Source organism: Salmo trutta, chromosome 26, assembly GCF_901001165.1.
Source record: "Salmo trutta chromosome 26, fSalTru1.1, whole genome shotgun sequence".
Classification (NCBI taxonomy): Eukaryota; Metazoa; Chordata; class Actinopteri; order Salmoniformes; family Salmonidae; genus Salmo; species Salmo trutta.
This window is the reverse complement of record NC_042982.1, coordinates 3463436-3483319: the sequence shown is the minus strand read 5'-3', so window position 1 is coordinate 3483319 and position 19884 is coordinate 3463436. Positions and strand designations below refer to the sequence as shown.

The 19884-nt window shown below is 43.2% G+C and overlaps 1 pseudogene; it reads right to left on the bottom strand.

Moving 5' to 3' along the window:
- Window positions 1-683: 683 nt before the first annotated feature.
- LOC115162774 (guanylate cyclase soluble subunit beta-2-like) lies at window positions 684-8438 on the bottom strand (annotated as a pseudogene).
- Window positions 8439-19884: the final 11446 nt, after the last annotated feature.

Genomic DNA, 19884 nt, shown 5'->3' with positions numbered 1-19884 from the left:
GTTGACTTCTATATATCACATAGATGGCAGTGCTCCATGGGAGAGATCACATAAAACGCAAACATTATCAAGATGACCATAGACCATAGATCATTTCTATGTTCATAAAACACTATAGGCTCACAGAGTATAGGCTCAACAGCAGAGAGAGTCCAATTTCATTGAATTTCCTATATTCCAGCAGTTGTGGTCCAATTCAATGGCTCACTTAAGCTCAGCTTATACCTGGTGCTAACATGCGTCCTAGACGATTAGAAGACGTATTGTGATCTGATGTTCCTGATCGCCTCCGGAGGTGTTCAGGGATGCATTGTGTCTGGATATCTTGCCAGTGGAGAAGGATTTGGACAGTAAAACATATTAAATCATAATTATCCCTCCCTCTAAAATCATTGACAGGTGGCACCATTGACTTATCAATATGTGTCTTAAGAAATATTATTTTTGAATAATATCTGTTAAATAATTTGCATACAGGGAAGGACCAGGAAATCTGGTCACAAGGCAGACACAGTAGACGGATAAGAGACACATTCTAATATGTGTATTTTATCATGTGTAGATGCAACAGCTAAAATGTGGGCACAATCACAATGGAGGACAAGATCAGGATAAAGGACGCATGTGTTAGCACCAGGTATAAACTGGGCTACAGTGACTGGTCTGGGTAGTATTTCAACAGTTCAGAGGACCACACAGAAACTGGTCTGGATGTGTTTGTTCCTCTGAGTGGAAGGAGGAGCCTCTATGGGAGTGTTACTCTGGTACAAGGTTGCTCTGGTCAGCTGGTGGTCTGGGTTGAGGAGACCTCCCCCTGACTTGTTGTCACTGTGGAGACCGCCGTAGCTCTCTAAGCCCTGAGGTTTCCTATGAAACACACAAACCTCCCAAGAGCCACCACTGCAGGCTGAGTGGGAGGCAATGGAGGTAACGAATAGGAGAAATGTAAAAGAAATGGAGGAGCAGTCTTTCACCTATGACTTAAAGATCATTTTAGAATAATATGAAGAACATAAGAGCTTAAGAATATAAGATTTAATTCAAATGTAAATATTCAAGAATATCATGAAATTAAAAGAAAGAAAGAATGATATAAGAAAAGAAAGAAGAAGAAGAGGAGGGCGGTGGGTAGGTCAGGCCGTCTCTATACTCCATGGGCACTGTGGGGTTCCTGTCTTCACTCTGCACCCTCTGGATGGCTGTGGGATTAGATTACAGCAAAGAGGTCTAGCATTAGAGTGAGGCATTAAGAATCTACCACAGTGGCGATTATGGCTAAATGCGCCGTAAATATCAGGGAACAGAAAACCTGTTGAGATAATGCATCTGAGGCTGAGCAACCCAAAGAGTTAGACAAATAAGGTGCAACAAGGTGAGACACACATCTAAGACATTTCCTCAGGTGTACTGTATATTTATAAAGGTGTGTATTTTTAAAGAGAGTAGTTGAGAGGCAGACAGACATACAGACAGACAGACAGACAGACAGACAGCATGAAGCCCTTGTCTTTCAGAACTCAGGAGGGAGAAGACATAGGAACACAAAGCCTTATACATATGAACACCCTTTTCCTTCTATTGCGCACTACATCTGACCAGAGTCCAACAAAGCACTCAATTAATAAATCAATCCCTCAACCAACCAAGCAACTAACATACCAACCAACCATCAATTTACTGTAAAAAAAATTGCTTGCTTGCTTTCTTGATTGATTTCATTTCCTGCAGTTCAGTGACATGCGCCGAGGTCTTACAGGTGAACACTAGGGCTGAGGTGGATCTTGTTGGGGAGGCCGTGGATATCCATGCAAGACGCCGTGTTTACTGTCTCCGAACAGGCAGTAGCGAGGCATCTTCTCCTCCACCACACCAGCTAGAACCGGCCCGTTGTGTACCTACAGCAGAGAGGTATTGGTTGTTTATTAAATATATTTTGTGGGATATTTTTACTCTATTGAGACAGAAATAGGTGGAAATTATCACTGAGTAGTGGAAGGATGCGTATCAACGCTAGGGGGTGACATTTATGTGCTGCTGGCAGCTTCGTTACCCGCTAGACCAGCCTCAGACACAGAGAGAGGTATTGTATTGTGATAAACTAGCAGGAGAACTGAGAAAGATCAGCTCTAAAAGAAAGACAAGGGCAGGGAAACACAACCCTTTGGATTTGGATCAATGGAACAATGCTGTTACAAAAATAGAGGGAAGAATCAATCCAGCATTCAAACACACCAGCCATCTGTGGGTCTCACCTGGATAAGCCCTCCTGTGATGGGGTTGATGACCTCCCTAGCTGCTATGATCATGCCCAGGGTGAAGTTGGCCACCCTTTCAGAATGGCTGGACAATGGGATGGGTACACCACCAACCACCATGTAGGCCTATGGTCTCCACCTGATGCACACACAACCACAGGCAGATTGATATTGGTCAGATAAGTACTGGAATGGCTATTCCAGGCTGCCTGGTCAAGATGAATGAAAAGATGGATATGTAGAATAATTCACAAGATGAAATTATGAATGATAAATAATGATGTTTAGCCTATCTGACAAATGTAATATTTTGTTACCTTGTAAACTGTGTGTACTGTGGTGAGCCGGTCGAACTTGAGGTACATGGAGTTGAGCATGTTGACGATCTGAATGGGGTCACACTCTGAGCAGATGTTGGTGAAGGTGACCACATCACTGGAGAGGATGGTGTACTCCTTTAAAGCAAACATAACCACAACCACCACCGACCACATGGCCATTTCCATAAATGTAGCACTGTCTGAGTCCTTTTCCAATGTCGAGAACAATAGTGAAAACGAGTTATTCTGCTTAATCCTTTTTCACATCAAGTTGACCTGTTGATTCATATTAATTCATTTTGCGTGTGTGTGCGCGCATATGCATGTGTGTGTGCTGTTTATGCACAAGAGTTGTGTGTGTGCGTTGTGCATGCGTGTCCGTCTGTCTGTGTCTCTGTATGTCTCTCTGTCTGTCTGTGTTCATCTGTCTGTGTCTATCGGTTTGTTTGTCTGTCTGTCTGTGTTCTGTGTTCTGTGCTTCAAAGACAGATGTGGCTGGGAGCCGCTTGCTGCTAGCTGTGTTGTGGGGCTGTCTCAATCTGCAGCTCATGCCATTAAATATGTAATACACTGCAGCAAGGCAAGGAAATATCCTTAAAAATGCCCATCAATTCCACTCTGTACATCTTTACTGTTGTCTGTTGTGTGTCAGAGCAAGGGAGGCTTAGGCTACTGTACACAGGTATTGGCAAAATATTTTTTGGCCCTACTAGGGCATTTCACAATCTTCTCACAAATTATTTCCTTTCCACTATTTTTTCCTCACATCTTCTCTACTTTCCTCTCTTCTCTCCTTTCCTCCCATTCTCTCCCATACTCTCCCCTCCTCTCCTCACCTCCCCTCACCTTCCCTCCTCCTTTCTCCCCTTCTCTCCTCTCCTTTCCTCTCCCCACCTCTCCAATCCTCTTCTCTCCTCAACTCGCCTCTCTGCACCTTTCCACTCCTCTCTTCTACTCTCCCCACATCTCCTCTCCCTGTGTCATTCACCTGCTCTCTTCCCCTCCTTCAACTGGTTGGCCATGTGTTTGGGCAGCATGGCATACAGCAGGTTCTCCGTCTTGGTCCTCTCCTCCTCCATATGGGACAGGTGTCGGAGCTCCTTCTTCTTCCTCTCCAGCTGTTTGGAGAACTCGATCTAGGCCAGCCGCTGCTGGTTGAGCAGGATGAAGTCCCGCGTGACGTCATGAGGGGCAATGTCAGAGATGTGCATGTTCTGCTCCTCCAGCTTGTGGAGGCTCCGCAGCAAAGGGGAGGCCTGGTACAGTATGCACTGCAGATACTCCATCGACAACATCTGACCTGGGAACAGGAGAGTAAGAGGTGGAAATAAGGAGAGAGTGAATGGGGGGAAATTAAATGGAGGGGAGGGGGAATGTGTGTGTTTCTGTCAAAAGCTTATGGTGGGATAGGTAGCATAAGTGGCATGACATAATAATAAATAACCATCAATTTATTTCTTCCTTGACTTCCTCCTTCCTTACTTACTTCCTGACTTCCTTCCTTTATTCATCCATTCAGTCATCCGTTCATCCATCCATCCATCTATTATTTCATTCATTCCTTCCTTCATCCATTCATTCATTCATTAATCCGTTCATTCATTCCACCTCTGAGCTCCAGCTTGGGTCTGTCCCTCCAGGTCTCCCGTCACGTCTGCAGGACAAAGTGGCTGTTGATGAACTTCCTGATGCTGGAGATGGTGAAGGTGACCTCGGGGTGGACGATACTAAGGTACTGGTCCAGGTGAATGCTCATGTTCTGCAGCCCGGGGACGATCTTCTGGATGTTCACCCCCGCCTGTCTCACCATCAGCTGCAGGGGTTGAACCAGAGAGCCGAGATTCAGGCCGTGTCCCAAACAGCAACCTATTCCCTATATAGTGCACTACTTTTAATGAGGGCCAATAGGGCTCTGGTCAAAGTAGTGCACTTCAGCAGCCTAACTCCATGTTTTAAGATTACAATTCACCATATCTACATTATATAAATGCTGTTCGAAGGGCTTTGGGACAGTTAGGAGGTCAAGGTGGTGTGAAAGGCATATTTGTTCAGCACTTCTAATTGAGATTCTCCATTGAGAATGCTTTTTAGTCCATGACAAGGACTAGTCTGTGTACGGGAAACCATCCCAGTGCTTATCTGGCATTACTAAAGCACACTATAAAAAGTGGGACGGCACTGTTGTTCTTTTTCTGTGCTTTTTCTGATTGTTATGATACAAAATTACACTTTGGTTTGTTCAACCTATTCTATTCAATTTGTAGGAAATCAAATAAAGAATTGGACATATCAATGTGAATTTTTTAATTGAATGAAAGCTTTTAAATTGCTTCCAACACCACATGTGCGTTTGCAATGCATAGTGGTGGGTGCAATTTAGAGGCGGCAGCCTATCAGAAGAGTTGGAGGCATGGCCTACTGGGGGCGTGGCTTTCAGTTTGTTATTTTTGGCCACCCGTGAGAGTGAATGCCATTCCAGGTAATGTGTTCTGTTTTTTTTTTATGATTATAGGGTCAATGCCAGCACTGAATCTTAAAGAGAAATTTCTAAGGTTTTAAATTTTATTTTCATCATCTCCAGCACCACCCCAACATCAACATAATGTGAAAATGGCATATTTCTATGTTTTGTAGTAAAAAAGACTGAGGAAGGTAATTAGTAGCCAACTCATGATTGGCTAAAATCACATGATGCACATCAATGATGTCATTGGAAACACTTATCTTCCTTTGTCTTTTTTTACTACAAAACACAGAAACGTGCCATTTTCACATATGTTGGGGAGGTGCTGGAGATGATGAAGATGAAACAGAAAAATGTTGACATTTCCCTTTAAATGATATCTCTGTAAGTGCTGTGATTCTAAAGAGCCTGGAAAAGTTTTAATTGATGAGATGGTAACAATTTGGTTACAATATTGGTAACCAGTTCATGTACAATTCTTATGTAAAGAAAGTGTTTGAAAACCTGATTTAATGTTATGAAACAACTTAATATCTTGATTAACAGGAAACTGATTTACAGTAATTGCTTGTAACCCAAATGAAGATATTTGGATAGGTAACTCCAAAGTGAAAAATCAACTTGGTACAATATGAAAAAATGGGTTGTAGTAGCCTATATATATTAGTTTGTATTTATGTTATTTATTAGGTTTAACCAAAGGGGAAAAGTAAGTTAAGTGTTGAAAGAAATAAGTTGCAAATTAAAATAAGGGTTTGTTAATAATACAATATAAGAGATGGCATTGAATGATATATTTGGTTTCAACAAAAAACAAAAAAATTCTATTGAGAAAACCTATAAATAAAGGTAAAATATTTTTTTTATAACAAATGTACAGTTTACGCATTTTTTTATAGTTGATCCAAAGGTTTTTTTTACTTTTTTTATTTATTTTAAACGGCGTAGTTACTCAATACCAAGAGGGAATCTGGGAGATAATACTTTTTTATCTCTTCATCGTACACTATATGGTGTCCCATCTGTAAACAGCCCATCTATCTACTTACCTCATCCCCATACTGTATTTATGTATTTATCTTGCTCCTTTGCACCCCAGTATCTCTACTTGCACATTCATCTTCTGCACATCTACCATTCCAGTGTTTAATTGCTATATTGTAATTACTTCACCACCATGGCCTATTTATTGCCTTAACTTACCTCATTTGCACTCACTGTATATAGACTTTTTGTTTTGTTTTGTTCTACTGTATTGACTGTACGTTTTGTTTATTCCATGTGTAACTCTGTGTTGTTGTATGTGTTGAATTGCTACGCTTTATCTTGGCCAGGTCGCAGTTGCAAATGAGAACTTGTTCTCAACTAGCCTACCTGGTTAAATAAAGGTGAAATAAAAATACATCAATAAATATGGAAGGGAAAGGCATTGCAAAATGTCTTCAGGTCGATGCAAAGGTTCTCCTGGTAGACTGGCTGAAATCCTCTCAAGAGTTTGCCTGTACGTGAAGTAAACACATATTAGTGATACCAAGACAAGGATATCAAGATTAGAGATATCAAGACAAGGAAGATGGAATTGCCTGGCTTTATCGATATCTGAGGCGGACTGAGCAAATCCATTAGAAAATGAATGAATAGAGATTTTTGGGCTTTACACTTCTCAAGCTGGACCAACAGTCTTCCAGTGGTTCCTACACACTCCCTGAGATTGGTGTTTCCTCTGCAATGATTGCTGTATGTCCTGATGGATGGGGCGAGAGACACATTGGAGGAAATTCATGTTATGGCTAAATTGCACAAGAAGGTTCACTTTCAAACCATGTGGAAAACTGTCTGTGTTGTGTTGGGTTATTGAGATAGTTTTGGGACAATTCTTTGGAGATCATCAGAGATGCATCTGCTTGTTTCTATAGCATATGCAGGGGAGCAACTTTCACTGGGGACAGGGGGGACAAGTCCCCCCCACATTCTGAAATTGTATTTTTGTCCCCCCCAGTTTTATCATTGGAATGAGATACAAAACAAGGCAACAGTGTGCTTTAGGACCGTGCAGACGTCTCCGAGCGGTCAAGTAGGCTGTTTGGAGTGTTTATCCGACTGGATTAAAAAATCGTAAAGTATTCAGACCCCTTGACTTTTCCACATTTTGTTACGTTACAAAATGCAGAGCAGTTGCCATAACAAGCAGTGATACAACTGGTCAAGATGTTCTCGGTGGTGCAGCTGTAGAACTTTTTGAGGATCTGGTGACCCATGCCAAATATTTTCAGTCTACTGAGGGGGAATAGGCATTGTCGTGCCCTCTTCACAACTGTCTTGGTGTGTTTGGACTATGATAGTATCATGTTTCAGGAGAAGACCCAGATGCAGACAGTGTCGAAGTAACAAAAGTTTATTACTAGAAGGCAAAACGACAGGTCAAGGGCAGGCAGAGGTCAGTATTCCAGATCAGAGTCCATAAGGTACAGAACGGCAGGCAGTCTCTGGGTCAGGGCAGGCAGGGGTCAATAATCCAGGGTGATGTGACAAGGTACGGAACGGCAGGCAGGGTCAGAGCAGGCAGAATAGTCAAAACCGGAAAAACTATAGAAAACAGGAACTAGAAAAAGACAGAAGCAAGGGGAAAAACGCTGATAGACTTGCCGAACAAAACGAACTGGCAACAGACAAACAGAGAACACAGGTATAAATACACTGGGGATAATGGGGAAGATGGGTGACACCTGGAGGGGGGTGGAGACGAGTACAAAGACAGGTGAAACAGATCAGGGTGTGACAGATAGTTTGTTGGTGATGTGGACACCAAGGAACTTGAAGCTCTCTGACCCGCTCCACTACAGCCCCATCGGTGTGAATGGGGGCGTGTTCATCCCTCCGTTTCCTGTAGTCCACGATCAGCTCACGCTGAGGGAGAGGTTGTAGGCCTGGCACCACACTGCCAGGTCTCTGACCTCCTTCCTATTGTCGGTGATCAAGCTTACCACTGTTGTGTCATCAGCAAACTTAATGATGGTGTTGGAGTCATGCTTGGCCAGGCAGTCGTGGGTGAACAGGGAGTACAGGAGGGGACTAAGCACGCACCCCTGAGGCGCACCCGTGTTGAGGATCCGCATGGCAGATGTGTTGTTGCCTACCCTTACCAACTAATTTCAGCAGATTACACATCCCTTTGATTACCATTAAACAGCAAGCAGTGACTGAATCCATCAATTAGCTAGCCTGTAGTTCCACGCTGAGAGAGGGACCGAACTCAACGCTAGCCATTAACGCCACCTTCTGGAATTACGCAGCATATTATTGCAATTATTCAATTATCAAGAGACTTCCAAATAGTATAATATGATGTTAATGAGTCCACTGTTAATTGATGACATTGTTACCTAATGTCACGGTCATCGTAGTAAGTGGACCAAGGCGCAGCGGGTCGAGTGCTCATCTTAACTTTATTAGTGAACACTTAAATAAACAAAACAAGAAACAAACGAACTAACAGTCTTGCAGGCTAAATACAGCAGTGCTAAGAACAACCTCCCACAATACCCATAACAAACATACTCCTAAATATAGGACCTTCAATCAGATGCAACGATAACCAGCTGCCTCCAATTGAAGGCCCCAATCCCAATTACCTAAACATAGATCTAAATACCCTAGAACAGACATGGAACTATACGACATAGAACTAAACCAAAAACATTTTACATTTTAGTCATTTGGCAGACGCTCTTATCCAGAGCAACTTACAGTAGTGAATGCATACATTTCATACATTTTGTTCCATACTGGTCCCCCGTGGGAATCGAACCCACAACCCTGGCGTTGCAAACACCATGCTCTACCAACTGAGCCACACGGGACCAACCCCAGAATACATAAATCAAACGCCCCTCTACATAAACACACACTCAAAACCATATAAAACAAATACCCCCCTGCCACGTCCTGACGAAACTATAATAACAAATAACCCCTTTACTGGTCAGGACGTGACAGTACCCCCCCCCCCCCCCCCCCCAAAGGTGCAGACCCCGGATGCACCTAACAACAAAAAATATCTACAAAATAAACCCCTAAACTAAAAGGAGGGAAGGGAGGGTGGCTGCCGTCACCGACGGCTCCCGTGCTACACCCCCCCTCCCCAAATCTCCTACAGTGGAGGTGGCTCAGGCTCAGGCCTTAGTCCCCCACCTGACCAGTCCACCCCTACTGAATACCTCGGCCTGAAGCATGTCACTGTAGACCCTGGACTGTACTCTGGGAGCTCCGGACTGTAGGGCGACTCTGGGAGCTCCGGACTGTAGGGCGACTCTGGGAGCTCCGGACTGTAGGCCATCTCACTCGGTTCCGGACTGTAGGCCGTCTCACTCGGTTCCGGACAGTGGGCCGTCTCACTCGGTTCCGGACAGTGGGCCGTCTCACTCGGTTCCGGACAGTGGGCCGTCTCTCTCGGTTCCGGACAGTGGGCCGTCTCTCTCGGTTCCGGACAGTGGGCCGTCTCTCTACGGGGCACTGTCGCCGGAAGCTCTGGACGAGGCACTGTTGCTGGACACTCTGGACGAGGCACTGTTGCCGGAAGTTCTGGACGAGGCACTGTTGCCGGAAGTTCTGGACGAGGCACTGTTGCCGGAAGTTCTGGACGAGGTACTGTCGTCGGAAGCTCGGGACTGGGCTGACGCACTGGAAGCCTGGTGCGTGGGGCTGGTACTGGAGGTATCAGACTGGAGACACGCACCCCAAGGCTAGTGCGAGGAGCAGGACGTACTGGACTGGGCTGATGCACTGGAAGCCTAGTGCGTGGGGCTGGTACTGGAGGTATCAGACTGGAGACACGCACCTCAAGGCTAGTGTGAGGAGCAGGACGTACTGGACTGGGCTGATGCACTGGAAGCCTGGTGCGTGGGGCTGGCACTGGAGGTATCAGACTGGAGACACGCACCTCAAGGCTAGTGCGAGGAGCGGGAACAGGACGTACTGGACTGGGCTGACGCACTGGAAGCCTGGTGCGTGGGGCTGGTACTGGAGGTATCAGACTGGAGACACGCACCCCAAGGCTAGTGCGAGGAGCGGGAACAGGACGTACTGGACTGGGCTGACGCACTGGAAGCCTGGTGCGTGGTGCTGGTGCTGGAGGTATCAGACTGGAGACACGCACCTCAAGGCTAGTGCGAGGAGCGGGAACAGGACGTACTGGACTGGGCTGACGCACTGGAAGCCTGGTGCGTGGTGCTGGTGCTGGAGGTATCAGACTGGAGACACGCACCTCAAGGCTAGTGCGAGGAGCGGGAACAGGACGTACTGGACTGGGCTGACGCACTGGAAGCCTGGTGCGTGGTGCTGGTGGTACTGGAGGTATCAGATTGGAGACACGCACCTCAGGGCTAGTGCGAGGAGCGGGAACAGGATACACTGGGCCATGAAGAATTACTGGCGGTCTGGAGCATACAACCCCTACGGCCTGAGTGCTCACTCGAGCATGGCACTTGCGAGGTGCTGGAATCATTTTCACCGGACTGTTCGTGCGCATAGACGAGATCGTGCGCACTTCCGCATAGTACGGTGCTCCTCTGATCCTCTGTTCCCCATAATAATCACGGATAGTTGGCTCAGGTCTACTGCCTGCCCTAGCCAAACTACCCGTGTGCCCCCCCCCAAAACAATATAATTTTGGGGGCTGCCTCTCCTGCTTCCTTATCGGCGCATATATAGCCTCATACCGGCGCCGCTCTGCCTTGGCTGCCTCTATCTCCTCCGGTGGGCGACGGTATTCCCCAGCCTGGTGCCATGGTCCAGCCCCGTCCAGAATTTCCTCCCATGTCCAAAACTCCCGATAGTCCACCTGCTGCTCCTTTCTCCGCTGCTTGGTCTGTTTGAGGTGGGAGGTTCTGTCACGGTCATCGTAGTAAGTGGACCAAGGCGCAGCGGGTCGAGTGCTCATCTTAACTTTATTAGTGAACACTTAAATAAACAAAACAAGAAATGAACGAACAGTCTTGCAGGCTAAATACAGCAGTGCTAAGAACAACCCCCCCAATACCCATAACAAACATACTCCTAAATATAGGACCTTCAATCAGATGCAACGATAACCAGCTGCCTCCAATTGAAGGCCCCAATCCCAATTACCTAAACATAGATCTAAATACCCTAGAACAGACATGGAACTATACAACATAGAACTAAACCAAAAACCCCAGAATACATAAATCAAACGCCCCTCTACATAAACACACACTCAAAACCATATAAAATAAATACCCCCTGCCACGTCCTGACTATAATAACAAATAACCCCTTTACTGGTCAGGACGTGACACCTAAGCTTCACCATGTCTCTTTGCCAAACTTGTCAACAACCAGCGACTTCAGCCTATTGAATCATCATTGTAGCCTAATGAGTAAGCATACTACTGGAAACACATTGAATTATTATTGTCGATCAGTTCAGTCCAGTTGCCTATATAACCCTCAAACTCAAATCTGGACCTCGAAGCCAGTTCCACTGCATTTTTTTTATTGTTCCCCTCTAATCAGGGACTTATTTAGACCTGGGACACCAGGTGTGTGCAATTAATTGTCAGGTATAACAGAAAACCAGCAGGCTCCGGACCACGTAGGGTAAGATTTGAGTACCTATGCTATAAACATATGCCTGCCTATACTGTAACATATCAGTTTAGACTATCTATCACTATGAGTTAATTTATGGTTCGACACACACAACTTACCATCTCTTTTGGTTTGGATTCTGACGACACTGTGTCTGCAAACCTTTTATTCCCCATTTATCCTTGCACAAACACGACCCCAAGTAGAAACACATCTCTGGAGAGCTCGGGACCACATACTCTAACGCACAACATTATCTCTGTCGACAGCCTGCATGAATATATTTCATTCAAGTGACATGTCTACGTCTATATCCTGTATATCCACAAAAGCTTCATCTCCTTATTCCATCACTTCTGCCTCTGTGCATTTTAATAGTTACTGAAGAAAGCCGTTCACCCATCTCCAGCTGTTGATGAGGGCGTTGGTGCGCCGTGCGGTCGAGAGGAGTGTCAAAGGCCCTGTTCTGGCGATAGAGGCGCTGAAATGATCTCAACTCCGTACAAACAGGGGCATCTAGGTGCAGAAGGTCCCATTCACATTAGGCTATCAATGTGACGTTCAACAAATGGCTTAGATTAAATATTTTAAATAAAACGACTCATTTATTTATTTGACGGATAATGTAGGCCTACATTATTAGGCCTACATTGCCATCTAGGTGCATTATTAATTCACATTTCTGTAAATGTGCTGGATTTAGCTAGTTGGCTAGTTTTAATCTATAGTCCCTAGGCTGACAGATAAAAACATTTAGCATCACAAACTTCACACACACACAAAAAAGCAAGAAGAAGAATAAATAAGAAAACACAATAAACACAAACAATCAAATACACTGAACAAAAATATAAACACAACATGGAACAAGACTGAGTTAGTTCATATAAAGGAAATCAGTCAATTGAAATAAATTCATTAAGCCCTAATCTATGGATTTCTCGTGACTGGGAATACAGATATGCATCTGTTGTTCACAGATATCTTTTAAAAAAAAGGTAGTGGCGTGGATCAGAAAAACATTCAGTATCTGGTGGCACCACCATTTGCCTCATGCAGCGTGACACATTCCTTTCCGTGGAGATGATCAGGCTGTTGATTGTGGCCTGTGGAATGTTGTCCCACTCCTCTTCAATTGAGCTGTGGGCTGTGCAAAGTTGCTGGATATTGGAGGGAACTGGAACACGCTGTCGTACTCATCAATCCAGAGCATCCCAAACATGCTTAATGGGTGAAATGTCTGGTGAGTATGCAGGCCATGGAATTTCAGTTACCAGGAATTATGTACAGATCCTTGCGACATGGGGCCGTGCATTATCATGCTGAAACATGAGGTGATGGCGGCGGATGAATGGCACAACAATGGGCCTCAGGATCTCGTTACAGTATCTCTGTATATTCAAATTGCCATCGATAAAATGCAATAGTGTTCGTTGTCTGCAGCTTATACCTGCCCGTACCATAACCCCACCGCCACCATGGAGTACTCTGTTCACAACGTTGACATCAGCAAACCGCTCACCCATATGACGCTGTCTGCCATCTACAGTTGAAACCGGGATGAATCTGTGAAGAGCACACTTCTCCAGCGTGCCAGTGGCCATCGAAGGTGAGCATTCGCCCAATGAATTTGGTTACGATGCTGAACTGCAGTGTGGTCAAGACCCTGGTGAGGATGATGAGCATGCAGATGAGCTTCCCTGAGACAGTTTCTGACAGTTTGTGCAGAAACTCTTTGGTTGTGTAAACCCACAGTTTCATCAGCTGTCAGGGTAGCTGGTCTCAGATGAACCCACAGGTGTAGAAGCCGGATTTGGAGGTCCTGGGCTGGCGTGGTTACACGTGTTTGGATGTACTGCTAAATTCTCTAAAACAACATTGGAGGCAGTTTATGGAAGAGAAATTAACATTCAATTATCTGGCAACAGCTCTGGTTAACATTCCTGCAGTCAGCATGCCAATTGTACACTCCCTCAAAACTTGAAACATCTGTGGCATTGTGTTGTGTGACAAAACTGCACATTTTAGAGTGGCCTTTTATTGTCCAAAGCACAAGGTGCACCTGTGTAATTATCATGCTGTTTAATCAGCTTCTTGATATGCCACACACACGTCAATGTCTGATTCACTTAAGTTGTTGTCATTCAATATCATGCTCAATATCAATTGGCTATTATTAGATTAATCTACCTGAAACCACCTCATTACCCCCCTTCCCACCACCGCCACCACACACACACACACACACACACACACAGAACAACAATATAATAATATTCTTAAAGGCCCAGTGCAGTCAAAATGTGATTTCCTGTGTTTTATACTGTATATATTTCCACACCATGAGGTTGGAATAAATCTGTGAAATTGTGAAATTATGATAATGCCCTTTTAGTGTAAGAGCTGTTTGAAAAGACCACCTGAAATTTCAGACTGTTTTGGTGGGATGCAATTTTGGCCTGTCTGGTGACATCACCAGGTTGTAAATTCGTTAATAGACCAATAAGAAAGAGATTTCCAAACCTCTCTGCCAATAACAGCTAGTTTTCAGTTTTTCCCTCCCCACAGACCACTCCCAGAGAGTCATAGCTTGCAAAATTCTTGCTTGAGAATTTGCTCTTTGCTAAGAAGCTATTTTTGTTTCTTTTTGACCATTTTAAATGAAAACAAATCATAGTAAGGTACTCAATTGGTTAGCAATTTATAATAACTCCACATAATAAAGCATTTATAATGGATTAGTAAATAGTTTATTCATCATTACTAATCACTACTCCACTCATAAGACGTTTAATATAGGTCCTTATAAACCATTTACTAATCATTAGTTAAGTCTTTTTGCATGGTCTCATCTAAAGTGTGGGCTATTTATGCATTATAAATACTTTTAAAATGTTTTGAGTGACCAGTGTATTTTTTTACAAAAAAGATGGGCATGCCATTGGTAGACATTCCAGCATTAGGCCTACCTGATGCAGTGGAGGCTGCTGAGGGGAGGACGGCTCATAATAACATCTGGAATGGCGCTAATGGAATGCCATCAAACACATGGAAACCATGTCTTTCATGTATTTGATACCATTCCACTGATACCGGTCCAGACATTACCACGAGCCCATTCTCCCCATTTAAGGTACCACCAACCTCCTGTGACCTGATGGTCCTTAAGGTCTCAAAATAGCTTAGAACAACTGCTGCAAGGACTTAACGAAGAGTTGTACTGTGAATATTGTCAACCTCACAAACAAATCATAAAACAGGGAGATGTAGCCTACATACAACACCTGGACAGACCTCCCGTTTTTCTCTAGTGGATTTTTATATAAATGTTACATGTAGGATTTAAAGGTAGAAATGTTACATGCATAACCTTTAAATGCTTTCAGTGCTTCAGGCTTTTAACCACTGACTATTTTCACACATGGCTTTATTTGGCGACACCTTTACTGGGCCTTTAGCTAGTAACTCTTTAAATATAATGGGATAGTTCAGTGAAATAATGTATTGAGATATTTGATTACCGTGCGTTGTCCTGAATGTTTGCATTTACTAGGGTGGAGACTTCGCAAACAGGACTCCCAATTTCTAACATGGCCTATAAAGAATGATAGAGGCCTCTAGTGGCCAAAATACCGTTTTGGCATGGGCAGCGCCATTGAGGTCTTTCAGCATTTTAATGCAGTCAACTGGTTGGGATTTCCAACTGGGTCATCAGGAGGGATCAGCCAATTGTGAAGAAGCAAATTAACTACTGCTTCAATGGCGCTGCCCATGCTGTCACAGACGCTATAATGGCAAAGATACAAAGATGAGCCCTCTATCTATCTCTATGGTATGGACCCATAATTTAATCATACAGCTGACCAAATTAGAGATTGTAGTTCTGAGTTAACCGTGATTCGATTGCTCTAAAAGAGCGACTGCAATCCAGACTTTTGGTAGAAAAGCCATTGCCAAGAAACGCTTATGTTTGCATTTTCAGACTAAAACTGTCATTTTACTCAGCACGGAGTATCTAAATTTACACATTACACTATTACAAAGATGTGACTGTTTTGGAATAAAATGTTCAATATATTGTCTTAAACATCCTTTGTATTGTGTGCTTATTGTTTAACTCTAGGGCGTGTGGACCGTCCCACCTGGCCAACATCCAGTGAAATTGCAGAGCGCCAAATTCAAAAACAGAAATACTCATTATAAAAATTCATGAAACATACAAGTGTTATACATCGGTTTAAAAATGAACTTCTTGTTAATCCAACCACGGTGTCAGATTTCAAAAATACTTTCCGTTGAAAGCAAACCATGCAATTATCTGAGAACAGCGCCCAGCAGACAAATCATTACAAACAGTAACCAGCCAAGTAGACGAGTAACAAAAGTCAGAAATGGCGATAAAATTAATCACTTACCTTTGATGATCTTCATATGGTTACACTCACAAGTCTCCCAGTTACCCAATAAATGTTCATTTTGTTCGATCAAGTCCCTCTTTATATCCAAAAACCTCTGTTTTGTTAGCACGTTTTGTTCAGTAATCCACTGTCTCAAACAATATCCGGGGAAATTGCAGAGAGTGAAACTCAACAAACAGAAATTCTCATAATAAACATACATAAAAGATACAAATGTTATACACCAGTTTAAAGATAAACTTCTTATTAATCCAACCGCTGTGTCAGATTTCAAAAAGGCTTTACGGCGAACGCAAACCATGCGATTATCTGAGAACAGTGCCCAGCAGACAAATCATTCCAAACAGTTAGCAGCCAAGAAGAGGAGTAAACAAAAGTCAGAAATAGCGATAAAATGTATCACTTACCTTTGATGATCTTCATATGGTTGCACTCCCAAGACTCCATGTTACACAATAAATGTTGGTTTTGTTCAATAATGTCCCTCTTTATATCCAAAAACCTGTTTTGTTTGTGCGTTTTGTTCAGTAATCCATTGGAACAAAGCGCGGTCACAGCATGCAGACACAAAATCTAAAAAGTACCATAAAAGTTCGTAGAAACATGTCAAACGATGTTTATAATCAATCCTCAGGTTGTTTTTGTCATAAATAATCTGTCATATTTCAACCAGACAATATCTTTGTCAATAGAAAAGGAGAAACAAGAAAGGCGCACTCCCGGTCACGCGTTGGACTCATGTCTGGAAATTTCCACTGTCCTCTCATTGAAAGTGGTGTTCCTCCCTCATTTTTCAGAGTAAAACCCTGAAACAATGCCTAAAGACTGGCCACATGTAGTGGAAGCCCACATTAGGGATCGTGAACTGCGATAGGCTTTCAATGGAAAAACTGGCAATTCAAAATAAAGGCACTTCATGGATGGATTTTCCTCAGGTTTTCGCCAGCCATATCAGTTCTGTTATATTCACAGAAACTTTAGAGTGTTTTCTATCCAAATCTACCAATTATATGCATATCCTAGCTTCTGGACCTGAGTAGCAGGCAGTTTACTTTGGGCACGCTTTTCATCCAAAATTCCAAATGCTGCCCCCTACCCTAGTGAGTTTTTTTTTAACCTTTATTTAACTAGGCAAGGCAGTTAAGAACAAATTCTTATTTCAATGACGGCCTAGGAACAGTGGGTTAACTGCCTGTTCAGGGGCAGAATGACAGATTTGTACCTTGTCAGCTCGGGGATTTGAACTTGCAACCTTTCGGTTACTAACGCTCTAACCACTAGGCTACCCTGCCGCCCCATTAACCATTGATATGTTCTAAGGGCCATTTTGAGACTTTAAGGAGCATCAAGCACTGCTGGAATGTCTACCAATGGCATGTCCATCTTTTTGTATGAAATTACACTGGTCACTCAAAACATTTCTAAAGTACTTCTAAAGGGGGCCTCCCGAGTGGCACAGTGGTCTAAGGCTGTGCCACTAGCCATTCTGAGTTCGAGTTAGGGGAGGGTTTGGCTGGCAGGGATGTCCTTGTCCCATCGCGCACTAGTGACTCTTGTGTCGGGCCGGGCGCAGTGCACACTGACACAGTCGCAAGGTGCACAGTGTTTCCTCCGAAACATTGGTGCAGCTGGCTTCCGGGTTAAGTGGGTTTGTGTCAAGAAGCAGTGTGGCTTGGTTGGGTTGTGTTTTGGAGGACGCACGGCTCTCGACCTTCGCCTCTCCCAAGTCTGTACGGGCGTTGCAGCGATGATACAAGACTGTAACTACCACGAAATTGTGGAGAAAAAGGGGATAAAAGTAATCAAATTAAAAATGTAAGTAAAGTATAAATAGCCCACACTTCAGATGAGACCACGCAAAAAGACTTAACTAATGATTAGTAAATGGTTTATAAGGATCTATATTAAACATTGTATGAATGATCTTATGAATAATTATTAAATACTTTAAATGTTGTTTATAAATGTGTGAATAACTATGTAACTAACGTTTACAAAATGTGGGAGTAATGATTAATAAATGATGAAGAAACTATTTACTAATCCATTCTAAATGCTTTATTACGTGGAGTTATTATAAAGTCCTACCCTTAATTGTTACCCTTAATTGTTACCCCGAAATGAATGAACAACACATGCCACCCGAGGTCTCTTCACAGTCCCAAGTCCAGAACAGACTATGGGAGGCACACAGTACTACATAGAGCCATGACTACATGGAACTCTATTCCACATCAAGTAACTGACGAAAGCAGTAAAATTAGATTTAAAAAACAGATATAAAAAAAACACCTTATGGAACAGCGGTGACTGTGAAGCAACACAAACATTGGCACAGACACGTGCATACACACACGCACACACGATGACATACGCACTATACATACACATGGATTTACTACTGTAGATATGTGGTAGTGGTGGAGTAGGGGCCTGACGGCTTGTGAAATCTGTGAATGTATTGTAATGTATTTAAAATTGTAAAAACTGTCTTAATTTTGCTGGACCCCAGGAAGAGTGATCCATAATCAATACAAATACAAAAATACAAATTGATATTGACTTAAAAAATGGCTGTATAGGACCTTTAAATCTCTTAAAACCATGCAGTATGATGGCCATGTTAAATTATAGAAGGGGAATTACTTCACAAATCATTTGTTAAAGCAGTTTCACTTGTCAGTGTGCATTCAATTTGTATTGAATGCGGGTCAAACAAAGTATATATTGTTTTCTAGAGCACACAAAAATAATTCTAATGATTTAAGCATAAGTACCTTTGATGGTGCCCACATTGCTTACAAATATCTGGGCATTTAAAAAGCATATTGATGAGCTAACTAAGAAGTTGACAATAAAAATGGTCTTCTATAGAAATACAGTGCCTTCAGAAAGTATTCACACCCTCTGACTTTGTCCACAATTTTTGTATTGATTGTATTGTCATTTTTGGTCAACGATCTACACAAAATACTTTGCAATGTCAAAGTGGAAGAAAAAAAATCGAACATTTATACAAATAGACTGGACGATCTGGCCGAGGAGTAAGGTTGTTCCGAGCGTTCTGACCACACAATGGCAGTCAAGCACCCAAGCTAACTGACTAACGTTGGCAAACTTGCTAGCTACTTCCAGACACAAATGAGAGAACACCTCACTCTGACCATTTTACTCGCACTAGCAGAGCTGGTTAGGCTGTTTTCATGTTATCCAGAGCGTTGGTGACTGTAACTGTGCTGCTGGCAACAATGGAAATACGCCTTTTTGCAGACGTTTACCGACACCGGCCATATTCAACAGGTGTTGAGCGTTCGTAAATGCATCAGTTATTCTGCGCACTGGCACACTCACTCATGAAGGCCAAGTGATGTCCAATGCAGACATCCAAGGGCAGAGCCCAAATCATTTCTAATAAGCCGGGATGGAGTGGTTGGTACGCTATAAAAACAATGAAGCATTTGTATTTGTGAAATATGAATATGAAATAGCCTACCTAATAATTGTACCTATTTGATAAGCCTATCATATAAATCCATTCTGTAGCTCAGTATTTTAGAAATGGACGAAGGGTAGTCCCATTTTGAGACACAAAACTAGCTTAATACGAAGGGGAAAAAAGTAGGTACTAAAGTGATTTGGATGAAAGCGTCGGCTAAATGACATAGCTATATTATAGCATAATTAAGTGTTTGGCAAAGCCCTGTGGAATTTATTGACCAAAACATTGAATTAATCAGAAAAGTACAATCTCCAGCCCAATACCCTTAGTCTCGCGTGAGTTGCAGCGTGTGAGCTCTGCGCAGTGAGAACTGTAGCTA